The 12,785-nt window shown below is 44.9% G+C and overlaps 1 protein-coding gene across 1 annotated transcript in view; it reads left to right on the top strand.

Annotated features, from left to right (window-relative positions):
• Window positions 1-12,785, top strand: part of GNB5 (G protein subunit beta 5) — a 458,941-nt gene that overhangs the window by 95,205 nt on the left and 350,951 nt on the right. The window lies entirely within an intron of this gene.

The raw sequence follows: 12,785 nt of genomic DNA, 5'->3' as shown, positions 1-12,785 counted from the left end.
GCAGGAAAAGGGAGTGCTCCGAGAAAGGAACGAGCAAGGTCTCTGTCATCTGTGACAACAAGCAGCTGCACCGAACTGGATGCAGCGGATACATGGAATGCTGGACCAATCAGGGAGACTGGTCATGATGGGCGAGATGGATGCCTGACTGACAGCTAGGCAGGTGAAATTCGGAGTTGCTGCACGGAGGAGGAGATTGCTGCGTCTGGCAGCCAGGCTGGTGAAATTAAGAGTAGCTGCATGAAGGAGGAGATGGAAGAGTAGCTGCAAGAAGGACGAGATGGAAGAGTAGCAGCATGAAGGAAGAGATGGAAGAGTAGCTGCATGAAGGAGGAGCTGCATGAAGGAAGAGATGGAAGAGTAGCTGCATGAAGGAAAAGATGGAAGAGTAGCTGCATGAAGGAGGAGATGGAAGAGTAGCTGCATGAAGGAGGAGATGGAAGAGTAGCTGCATGAAGGAAGAGATGGAAGAGTAGCTGCATGAAGGAGGAGATGGAAGAGTAGCTGCGTGAAGGACGAGATGGAAGAGTAGGTGCATGAAGGAGGAGATGGAAGAGTAGCTGCATGAAGGAGGAGATGGAAGAGTAACTGCATGAAGGAAGAGATGGAAGAGTAGGTGCGTGAAGGAGGAGATGGAAGAGTAGCTGCATGAAGGAGGAGATGGAAGAGTAGCTGCATGAAGGAGGAGATGGAAGAGTAGCTGCATGAAGGAAGAGATGGAAGAGTAGGTGCATGAAGGAGGAGATGGAAGAGTAGCTGCATGAAGGAGGAGATGGAAGAGTAGCTGCATGAAGGAAGAGATGGAAGAGTAGGTGCATGAAGGACGAGATGGAAGAGTAGCTGCATGAAGGAGGAGATGGAAGAGTAGCTGCATGAAGGAGGAGATGGAAGAGTAGCTGCATGAAGGAAGAGATGGAAGAGTAGGTGCATGAAGGAGGAGATGGAAGAGTAGCTGCATGAAGGAGGAGATGGAAGAGTAGCTGCATGAAGGAAGAGATGGAAGAGTAGGTGCATGAAGGACGAGATGGAAGAGTAGCTGCATGAAGGAGGAGATGGAAGAGTAGCTACATGAAGGAGGAGATGGATACATCTCTGGCAGCAAGGCAGGTACACATAGAAGTAGCTGCATGATGCAGGAGATGGCTGCCTTGCTCACAACCAGGCAGTTGAAATTAGGAGTAGCTGGGCTGCAGGGCCCAGAATAAGAGCAGTATAGGAAGGTGACGGCTGCAAGCCACTATGATGCTGCAGCCAAGGACACGGATACGTCAGAAGGGGCAATGAACAGTGCAGGGACAGGGATTTTTTGAAGGAATTTTGGAATAGGGGCTTTCTCATATAGAAAGAGACTTTGCACGTGTGGTACAGAGGCAAGGGTACAGCCAAGTCGGAGTGTGTTTTGTCAGGGATACGACTACTTCCAGTGGCAGGTAACTATGGCGACAGGGATGTTGGGGAGTCGGGCCACTACAAGTGCCAGGCACGCCGAATGAACTCAGCAGGTATGGCGAACGCTTCTGGAACAAGGATACACGTGGTTAGAGGCGGCTGGGTGAAGTAAGAGCCAGCGATGAGGAGAATGTTGATGTTGCTGTGTAGACTACTTCCTAGAATCAGAAAGAGCAGCAGAGGCCTTGCGACTGGCATTAAAATCACACAGGTGAGAGTGCATCCGGTCCTGGGAGATGAGGACAAGCTCTGCTCCTCTTATGCTGGACCTGGCGAGCATTTCCTAAGTGCACCCGCGGAGTCACCAGGTGTGATCTGTGGGTGCCAATCAGCACAGGCGGGTAGTTTGAAGGAACTTTAAGTACTCTGCTCTGTTTAAGTCTGCATGGAGCAGGGATTTAGGTTATGCGTCATCAGCAAAATTCCGAGGGACAGTTAGAACACAAGTGATGGTAATGTGATGTTAATTTCGAAAAATGACCTAAATATATCCGAGCACATTATTATTAAAGTAGCCAAAGTGGTTAGACAAAAGCCCCGCAAAGAAGTATGGTCTTGCTTAATATAGGCCATCTGAAGGAAGCGAGCATACGATTTTAAAATGGACTGCTAGGAAACACGTGTGTGCTGTCTCTTTGTCATTAAGTACAGGTATGTGCATAGTCATGTTCAAGTACTGTCTTGATTGCAATGGAGCAAATGCATTAAAACAAATTCATATATGTATGCCACGTCACATACAATGACATTGATGGGTTCAAATAAGGTTTCAGAAGCAGAATACCCGATGCAAAGAGTGGAATACAAATCGTAAATGTGTATTGTATTTTTCATCACACTGATATGTTGCCTTTCAGTCCCTTTGCAGCCATTAAATACTGGCTATAGCGTTCTTTCATCGATGGGTGGCATTTCGATGGGACCCCTCCTCTCCCCCCCCCCCCGAGTACACTTTACCCAAAAAACTAATTTAAATATATAGGGGTGGGTGGGGGAGTGGAAAACTATATAGAATGGGTAGGGGTGGTTGAGAATAGGTAAAACAAACAATAGGAGATGGAGGTGTGTGCCCCCCGAAAATAAAATACATAATAAACCAGTTTCAATTACTTTTCCCCGTAAAAAATACCCATCGAAATGACACCTGTCGATGAAATGACACTGTTCCCTTTATTTCAGACAGGACGTTTCAAGTTCGACGTAGGAGCAAGCAAGTATCACATGGGTTGTATACTTACGTCTTCCAAGTTCGGACAAGGTGGAGTATAGTGGAATCCAGCCAGCCTCTGTAGATATTCCGGCCAGGGGTGGAAATGAAGACAGGATAAGCAGAAACTAAAAGCAGCTCATGGGTATCCATCATTAACCAGTGACCAGGAGCTACCACTGGGGAACGAGGAGCTAGTACATAGCGCTCTGAAAATCTAACTTCCACATAAGATGCAAACATATCCTGTTGTCTATTATTTGGGACCCCTTATGCTTTAAATGTCGTGTATGTATATCAAGTGATTCTATTTGTGAAATTGTGGGCTATTTATTCAAGCATGTTTTTTGGTTTTGAGATGTAATTCCAATATATAGCACTATGCACTTTAATACATTAGAGATGTCACTAGAATAACAGAAAAGGGTAACACATAGGGCCTCATTACACGGACGGCGGTGGACCAGGGTGCTATTAGCACCTTGGTCCATGCCGGTAAAATACCGGCACCGCCTTGGAGGAAAGGGGAATTACTGCCCTATTCCAAGGTTGGTGGGGCGGTAATTCCCCCTTCCCCCATTGCCCTTCCCCATTCCCATTTTTGCCCCATAGGGCATAATGGGAATGGGGAAGGTGCTAATTACGGCACCGCAAATTGCGGTACCGTAATTAGCTCCCTGGTCCCTTTGCGGGTTGGTTTTTAACGCCTGCAAAAAAGCAGGCGCTAAACTCTCCAACCCGCAAAGGGACCTCGTAGTAAGGCGGTAAGGGTTAACGGTCACCGGTAACATTAACGGTGACCGTTAACCCTTACCGCCGTCCGTGTAATGAGGCCCATAGTCTTTTACCCATAATTGTCACCCTCTTTTAGATCAAAATTGCGATTTTATTCAAATGTATGATTTGAGCGAGACACCCGCAAGGGTAACAAACTGTCTGTACTCTGATTAGGACATACCATCATAAATTCCTTCTTGTTTTTGTTTAGAAAGTTAAAATTTAGGTTGGTCAAGTTATATCAAAGAGGCACCCGCAAGGGCAACATACAGCCTCTATTGTCATAAAAGATCAATTTTGGGATTCGGATCCATATTTATTATCATGTATTTGAACATATATAACATATCCTGATCTCCATATATATAATATCCTTTTCACAAGTGTTGAAACTTAGATGATAGAGATATACTAAAAAGGCACCCGCAAGGCCAACACACAGCCTCACAGTTCAATATATGAATCATTCATAGTTTCATAATATGTACTTTAAAAGCACATAGCACTTTATTATTGAACAGTTCATTCGTGTTTACATAGCACTTTAGTATATATGAATCATTTGTAGTTTTATAACATGTACCTCGAGAGCACATAGCACTTTTTCTATACAGTAGTAGATTTGTATGTACGTAACACACAGCACTTTGTTATATAACGCCAAGTATAATAGGATGGCATTGTGCACACTACAGTTGTCGTATTGGTAAGCCATAATGTCATGTGTAGTACCCAGTACCCCATCTCACCCACTTGGGAAAACAAAACTTGGTCAGCACAAAAGAATATGCCGAACAACCATTTTTTGTATAATTTTTAAAATGGTGGACATTGGAACGCATCAAATGCATAATTAATAATCCCATATAAACCATCCCTCTTAAACCCACTTGGGATAATTTAGTTTTGGGATAATTTCAGGATAAGTAGCAAGATTGAATTTTCATTAGCATTATTCAAACATGGGCATTGAAAGAGAACAGACGTAACATCTACAATGTTGCAGTATGGCCGCCTGTTTGTTTGTCAATAGCTATGTACTGTGCCAACACACCAAAGTGCTAAACACTGAAGATGGACTTACACACTATGGCCCTCATTACAACTGAGGTGCTAAGTGCACCAACATTACCACCATGGTGTAAACTACGTTTACACCATGGTGGATGGCGGATTTACCGCCCCATTACAAGGTGAGTGGGGCGGTAAATCCCCATTTCCCATTTTCCCTTCCCCATTCCCATTTTTGCCCCATAGGGCATAATGGGAGTGGGGAAGGCGCTAATTACGGCACCGTAAATTACGGTGCCGTAATTAGCACCAAGGTGCCTTAGCACCATGGAACTTAACGCCTGCAAAAAGCAGGCGTTAAGGTGGGAATCAGGCGTTAAGGGTTAACGGTGGCGTTAACCCTTAACGCCTGAGTTGTAATGAGGGCCTATGTCTATAATATTGCAGTCCTCTCTCCTTGTCACATACCAGACGAAGCCCGAGTAGGGTGAAACGTGTCGTTCCTTTTTGTGCTAAACTGCTGCTGCCTTCCTTGTCCATGTACTTTTAATCAATAAAGGACTTTTTGGCTGCACGGCAAACACTGATTGTGTGTGGATCTTTAAGAAAAATTGAGTTACGAGCATAGCCGGAGTGCCGCTGCGCCCTAGACTGGATTCCAGTCTCCCCTTTTGTATAATATATATATATATATATATATATATATATATATATATATATATATATATATATATATATATCCTACTGTTTATTTATAGATTGTTCTAAATGCACAGAATTAACTTCACATAGGTGTGTTGGTTTAGCATTAGTTGGCCTGCAGAGCCAAAAGTAGCTTCTGGTGGCTGTTGGAATCTAGGTCACCAGGCTCTTCCGGGCTACAAGGCTACCTCGCTCCCAGCTCCCCTCATTTTCGAACCCTGCAGGTCTTTTATAGACCGTGCAGAAGAATTAGCTTCTTTGCTCCTCTGGAATCCTGTGCATTTCTTCCAGGCCTGGGGTGATGTTCCGACCTCTTTAAGCTCAGGCACAGTCTGGCTGCTCTATTTTGCCTACTCCTCAGCGATTTTGTGCTATGTTGGAAGAAGTTCGGAGATGGCAGGTGAAATGTCAGTGAATCATCTCTATCATCCCAGGGAAGCGATACATTTAGCATGGATTTTAAGGTCATGCTTCTGAGATGATTGTGCTTTAATTAGGGAGATCCCACAAGCATTTTGGGGGAGAGGTTGAATGGTTTTGTTGGAGGTGAAGTTGGGATGGGTGCAAAAAGAGACTGATCAGTTGATGATGGGGTTATTCTCTGCCGCATACAGACCATGGTGTTCTTGTTGTGGGGTGGGGGCCATGCGTGGTTAGAGCCTGCAGTGTTTGGCTTTTGGTTTCCTGTTTGCACTCCTGTGTCAGCAGTCTTAAGTGTCTTGGTATGGGCTCAGGCAGGACCGGTAGAGGTGGCCAGCAGAGCCTGTGGTTGACTTTAAGTATGTACATATAAGACTGTTAGAGGGGATACCGTTGGTAGGTCCCTACTATTAGATCACAAGTTGTGGAAGAATGAGATGAGCAATGATAGATGTTAGCTTGAATCATGAAGGTGCTGTTCTAATACATTAATTGTGCATTCGCTTTTGTGTAAGTGTCTTGAGTCGTGGTCAGTCTTAGCTCTCAAAATAACATATAAGGATGAGATATCCTAATCCTTCCACTGCAGGGCACATGTGGAGTGGAAGAGAACATCAGTCCTGTATAATTTGAGAGCAAAAGGTTCATAACAAGTTCATAACTAATGTGAAAAGATAGTTGCACTGCAGATAGATGATGGCCGATGAGGGTATTGTCAGATACTCACTCTAGAAAACTCAATCGTTATAAGTCAGTGGCGTTGCAAGGATTTGTATCACATCAAGAGAAGTGCGACCTTTGCAAACCCCCCTCCTTAAAAACAGGGCCAGAGGTAACACAACACTGTACAAGAGAGCTCGCAGTAGTTGGACCAATTCAGTTTGCATGTGCTTAACAATAGCAAGATAGTGCAATGCAGATGAAACAACCAATTGGTCTAGTGGGAAGGGGAACACGAAGAGGGCCCTGTAGATGCTTACAGTTCATTTATTTACAGCACATTCACTAATGCACTAACACGTCACTAATATACAGCGGTTTACACTGATGTATTGTAGGAAACAGGTAAGATGATCATGGGAGAGGAAGGGGTGCCACTGCAGGTCTCAGGGGTGACAATCTTTCCATCATTACCTAACCACCAGCATGTCCTTTCCCAGCTGCAATGGAACATCCCAGTCTTTCGCTCCCTTGATGAATTCTTCTTTTAACTACAACCGTCAGACTGGAGATACATGGGGAAGAATTTTCAAAGCCCAATGGAGGTTCAACATTAAAGGAACCTCTGTACAACAAATTAAAACTCTGTTAAGGGAATAAAGAGTACATTTCCAATAATAAAACAAGAGTATACTTTTGTGCTGCCTTCAAGGGAAAACACTGCATTTTTACTTTGCAGACATAACAGTGTGCAGAATAGCACAACTCCGTGTTTTTCTTTAAAGGAGGCAGTGTGTAGTGTGAGGAAGGTAGGCGTGGGGCGGGCAATTTACACTTAGCAGCATAGGGAGGTGCAATGTGAGAGGAGAGTGGTGGGCAGGGAGGGATGAACAGCCACATTGTAACAATGGGCACTGGAATAGGAAGATGAGGCAATGCAGAAATATACATCTTGTTTGGGATGAGTCAGTGCTGGCTAATCAGTGGCCTTTCTCTTTCCGTATGACCACTGGGCCCCTCTGTGGTCGTGAGTCAGGTGTTGTTTATTTAAATTTTGTCCACAAATAAGACTTGCGGAAAAGTAAATCTGATACTGACATTTTCTCACAGTGTATGTTCTCACCCGAGAAAAATACAAAGTTACAAAAATACAGTGTAACAAAGTCTTCTGCTTTAGGCTTTAAGGCGAGACTTAGCAGGGTTGGCTCCAGCACCCGCAACATGATGTGGTGCTCGGGCACGATATGGGGAGGACCCCTTGGTCTCATCCACAACACTGGTGGCATTTAGCAATGGGTCGTTCCATAACACCTGCAACAGATGTTAGCCCTCCGAAGAATAAGATTCAGACTCAAGATTTGATAAACAGAACCATAGGCGCGGTACAACAGGACCCACAGTACCCCTGCGCTTACCGAGATCCAAGACAATCAGAACCTGTCACCACTCCAGCACGCCATCAGTCACAGCCTGTGGAGAAATGTCGAGAATCGCTGACTACACCCGTGGAGCTCTTTCCTTGTGGGCTGCCATATGCAAGCAAATGAAAACCAAGATGGTGGATCAGCATTTCAAAGGTTCAGTCTGACCAGGAGAGGCAGTGGCGAGTATGAGAACGAACACATATGAGAGCAGCCCGCACATAATCACTATATTCACCTGCAGGTCTATGGCCTAAGCTCAGCCCTGGGAGTGATGGGGGGGACCCCTATAATAAACTCCCAGAGCACTTGGTTGTGGGAGTTTGGAGTAGTGGTGCAGTGAGTGGCAGAGAAGTTGGAAGTGCAGAAGGGGTTGGAGGAGTGGAACGTGCAGTAAGAGCTGGTGGTCCAAAAGGAGGTAGAGGTACAGTGGGAGTTGGTGGTGGTGATGCGAGAAGAGCTGGTGGTGGTGCAAAGGGCAGTGCAGATGCAGGAGGATTTGGTGAAGAAAGAACTGGTGGTGCAGAAGGAGGAGTTGGAGGGAGAAAGTAGAAGGTGGTGCGAACATGCCAAGACGGATACGTTGGAAAAAGTTGTAGTTGCAGAAAAGTAGAGATTAAGGAGGAGAGGTGGGGGGGCTTGGAAATGTAGAGTGTGTGTCAGGGAGTCAGAAAGATAATGTAAGCCCATTTGTTAACAGGGCCATGTGGAAGGAAAAGCAAGCATGTGGCGGAATGTCAAGGAGGGCAGACAGCAGCCACCTTGGACTAGAGAGAAGGTCTAGCACAAGACCCACGGGAACAAGTAAGCAATAGCTCATTGAGGAGGATATTAAGTGGGGCAGGAGGCTGTGGGTTCAGAACCCCAAGCAAGGGAGAAAGACTAGCACCCCAACAAGCATGCAAGCATCCTCCTGGCCAACTTCACATCTGGAATACGGAGTGGCATCAGATCAATAGAAGTCTACAACTATAGGAGGAGTGCCGAGATATCTCTGCAATGCGACCCACCTTACCCCAAGCAAGCAAATGAACTGCTGAAACATCCAAGAACTTTTGCAGCCTTATTCAAGAGAGTAAATGACACCAGAGAGACCCAGAAAGGCTCTCTAAGAAACCTCTTTTAAGTGAAAAGCCTTTTTAGTCATACTGACACTTTTGAGGCGGACACAAGGTTGTAATATTCCCAGAGTCAGACCTTTTATTTAACACACAATGGGTTAGAATAATGCCTCTCTAGCCCTATCCTAAAGAAAGAGGTTCCCCGCCCAGGAAACTAAAACTAATAATCGGTCCGCGTCGAGTAGTTAGTAAATTTGAAACCGTCTTTGTGTCCAAAACATTCTAAACTGACCCTCACACTAGAGACAAACAATTAAGGGTGAGGGAAATGTCTCTGACTTATGTTTAGTATAAAGTGTTCATAATCAAAACATAAGGATACATCCAAAAAGTGTTTTCCAGGCAGAAAGCCTTGGATCCTGGATTGTTAGATCGGATGGCAAAGTGTCTCTTTTAAACAATAGTTTCTCTGTATCACAATAGTGTTCTTCACCCAACAATTCCTTAAGGCTTTTATACTGGATTCAGAATGTTCTTGTTCAACCAATACATTGCCTAATATCCAGCAATGTCTTTGTAGAAAAAGTGTTTCTCTCGAGCCAACAATTTCTTTGTATTGGATTCACAGGGTTCTTGTTCTGTAAACTGGAAGGATTGGTTGGTGTACTCCTCTACAAGAGATCCTCTTATGAGCTTTTTAAACTTCCTGATATGCTCCCAGGCCAGGTATTCTTCCAAAATGTTTGATATAACTTCAAACGCTGGTACATTTACATATCGGAACATCTTTCATATACCTTTCAGAATCCTTGGTATACTTCCCTGCCAGGCATTTTGTATCACTGTAAAACTTTCCTGTACAATTCTGGTGGAGTGCCTGGTGTACGTCCCTGCTAGGAATCCTCTCTGGGTTCTTCAGATCCCCTGGTATACTTCCCTGCCAGGTATCTTCCCACAGTTTTCAAAACGCTTAGTGGATTTAGCTGTCAGGACTTCTTTTATACACTTCTTCTTTGTACGATTGTCTGGTATACTCCTTTGCCAGGAATCATTTCATGGGGCTCTTCAGATTCCTTCGTATACTCCCCTGCCAGGTATCTTCCCTGGATGTCAAAGTTCCTATATGGTTTTAAATGCATGGTATATTTGCATGCCAAGACTACTTTTATGGACTTCTTAGATCCTCTGGTATACTCCCCTGCTAGATATCTTGCCACAGTGTTAAAGTATTTGCAAAATGTTGGTGGATTACCTGGTATACTCCCCTGCCAGGAATTCTGCTCTGGGCTTTACAGATCTCTGGGTATACTTCCCTGCCAGTATCTCCTCCCGCAGTCCCGAGATGTCAGCTGCCTGGTGTCTTCTCTTTACAAGGACTTCTTATTGGTTTCTCTGTCCTTTTCCATATACCACATCAGCATCTGCTTTGTTCTGTTCAATGTATTTTCTTAGGGTAACATTTGTTTCATCTTGTCCCCACATTGACATCTCATTCATGGGTATTTGTTCAATTTTCATCGTCGCACTTTCTCTTGTTGGTATTCAAATCTTTTCTCTTTCAAACATTGTTTTAACATTAGGTTTTGCCTGTGTTTAAATTTCCTTAGAGCAATGTCCGTAATATCAATCTCACGTATGTCATTCACTTGATTACATGGGTATCAGTACGCCCCAGCTCCCCCAATAGCTCTGGACAGACTCACCAGTTGTTTGTAGCATCTCTGACAACTGGCATACCTCTGTGGTGAAGCTTCCTCCCTGGGTTGGCTTCTGACCCGATGCGGACGTCTCCCCAGCGTTTCCTGCGGCACAGCATGTACTTGATGGCTTTCCTCTGTGTCCTGGACTGGAGAATTTAGTTTCCTGGCATAACCATACCTACAGGAGATCTGCTGTGTCTCTTGGTGCTCCTACGGTCCTGTGAGTATGTCTGCTGCACCTCTCCTTCCTTCATGCCATGCTGGTGTGTGTAGCTCACGTTTGCGATGCTGTCACAAAGATGTACCCGTCTTCTCTCTGTCGGCTTTCTCCTGCATGGTTCTGTTTTGTTATGTTATTGGGCATTTGTTTAGTGCCTTTTTTTTACCACTCGTATGATCTCAAAGCATGGTGTTGGATGAACGCCCTGGGGGACCGTAGTCCATGTCATTTGAGAGAGTAGGGTAGTAAATAGTGCTTGGGTGCATTTAGTAAGTGTGCAGCCTTGGTGGTTTATGTGGTGTGTGGCTGCATTCTAATGCTAGGCGTGGTGTGGTGGTTGTGTGAGAATAGTAGAATGTTTGCAACAAGGCTGAATAGACTTGGGGGTAGCTGCATTCTGGCTGAGGTAGAGCTTGTGTATGAGTTTATGTGTGCAGCTCATTAGCATATTGGCATGTGTGAGTATCTGTGCAAATTGGAGGGAGTCCCCTGTTCCTGATTACCTTCCAGTACCAGCTAGGGTGGCCGTATCTCCCTATTTTAGAGGTTCTGAGCTTTAGTTCTCTGAGACACATTCTTGGTATAGTGTGGAGTTTGTTCTGATTACCAAGCTTCAGCGTGTCTTTCCTTGCTTGACAGTGTCATCAGTGTTGAGTTGCCCGATTCCAAACATTTACTGGGCAGAGCGATTGCAGGTCTATTGTCATCTCTGTGTTTGAGTCTGCAATTGCTTATCAGATAACACCTTCTCAGTGTGTCGTTACATCTAGTTCTGTTCCATCGGAGTTACGAGTACACTCTAGAAATTACTGGTACTCAATAAACCTGAAGGTCCAGCATCAGACCAGGCTGGGTTGTTGGTGCTGTGTCCGACTGACATTATTATGTGCAGCCGAGTTTTGAGTGTTCCTGGTCCAGTGTGTGGTTTGAGCATTGATAACAGGTGACAGTCCATCGATGTCACTTGCTGGAACTTGCCACATTGAGGGTGGAACAGAGTCTGTCCATTTTCTAGTGGCAGAGCATAAGTGCTACTGGGCCCATTTTTCCAGGTCCGGTGTATTTGTTTGTAGTGAGTGGTTGGGTGTTACCCTCCTGGTTTAAGTTTTGAAATGTGAAATTAAACTGCCTCATTGTCCCTTGCGAGGGCTGAGTGTGCTAGACATCTCATCTGATAGGCGAGCTTAGTGTGCATATCCGCTAGAAACAAAGAGCAAGCTTAATCGCAGTTTCAGATTATAGGTAATACTGGGCCATGGGTAATGGGATTCAGGGCCTTAATTCCCAGACAGATTAGGGTAAGCATCATCTGATCAGAGAGCACATTGCATACCTGGTGGATGACAAGATCAGGCACAATCATGTTGTTTGAGCATAAGTTCTCCTACGCCCCAGCTTAGTAGTTCTGCGCATCAATTTCCAGATAAGTAATGGTAAACAAAGATAGACATCTCCTGATCTGAGAGCGGAGTGCATAACCATAGGAAGACAATGATCAAGCCCAGTCACGGCGTAAGAACATAAGTGCTACTATGTCTCAGGTTTGGAGTACTGGGCATTAGTTTCCAGATAAATAGAGGTAAGCATCTCCTGGTCTAAGAACGTAGTGCATGCCTGTTGGAAGACAATGAACAAGCCCAGTCATAGCATTAGAACATAAGTGCTACTATGCCTCAGATTTGGGGTCCTGGGCATTCATTTCTAGACAGGTTTAGGGAAACACAATCAACATGTTGGTGCATGAGAGCAACTAGGTGTTCATTGCCGAACGTGTGGGGGCTAGTAGGTACATAGCATTGAATTTAATAATTCACTTGAGTCAATTTCCGTATCCCAGTTGTTCTTTCCTGCCCATAATGGTAGGGTTCCAAGCCATTTCTTGGCCTTGGGTGCTATGTCGAATGGCCAAAACGGTCCCTTTCATGATTTTAGGGAAAGAGCCAGGTTTTGAGTGCTTTCTGAAAGGCCATGTAGTCTTGGCTGAGTCGAATGCGGGCAGGCACTGAGTTCCACAATGTTGGCGCCAGGGTTGAGTAGGCGGAACCCTCCAATCCTGGCTGAATTGGATGCTGGAATCACTAGGAGGAGTACTGTGCTTGACCTTAGGGTGCAGGTTGGGAAGAAAAAAAATAATCATTTCTTGTAGGTATTTGGGGC

This window comes from Ambystoma mexicanum, chromosome 11 (genome assembly GCF_040938575.1).
Source record: "Ambystoma mexicanum isolate Mex_15411 chromosome 11, UKY_AmexF1_1, whole genome shotgun sequence".
Taxonomy (NCBI): domain Eukaryota; kingdom Metazoa; phylum Chordata; class Amphibia; order Caudata; family Ambystomatidae; genus Ambystoma; species Ambystoma mexicanum.
Note: the sequence above shows the minus strand (reverse complement) of the source record. Positions and strands in the feature narration are given on the sequence as shown.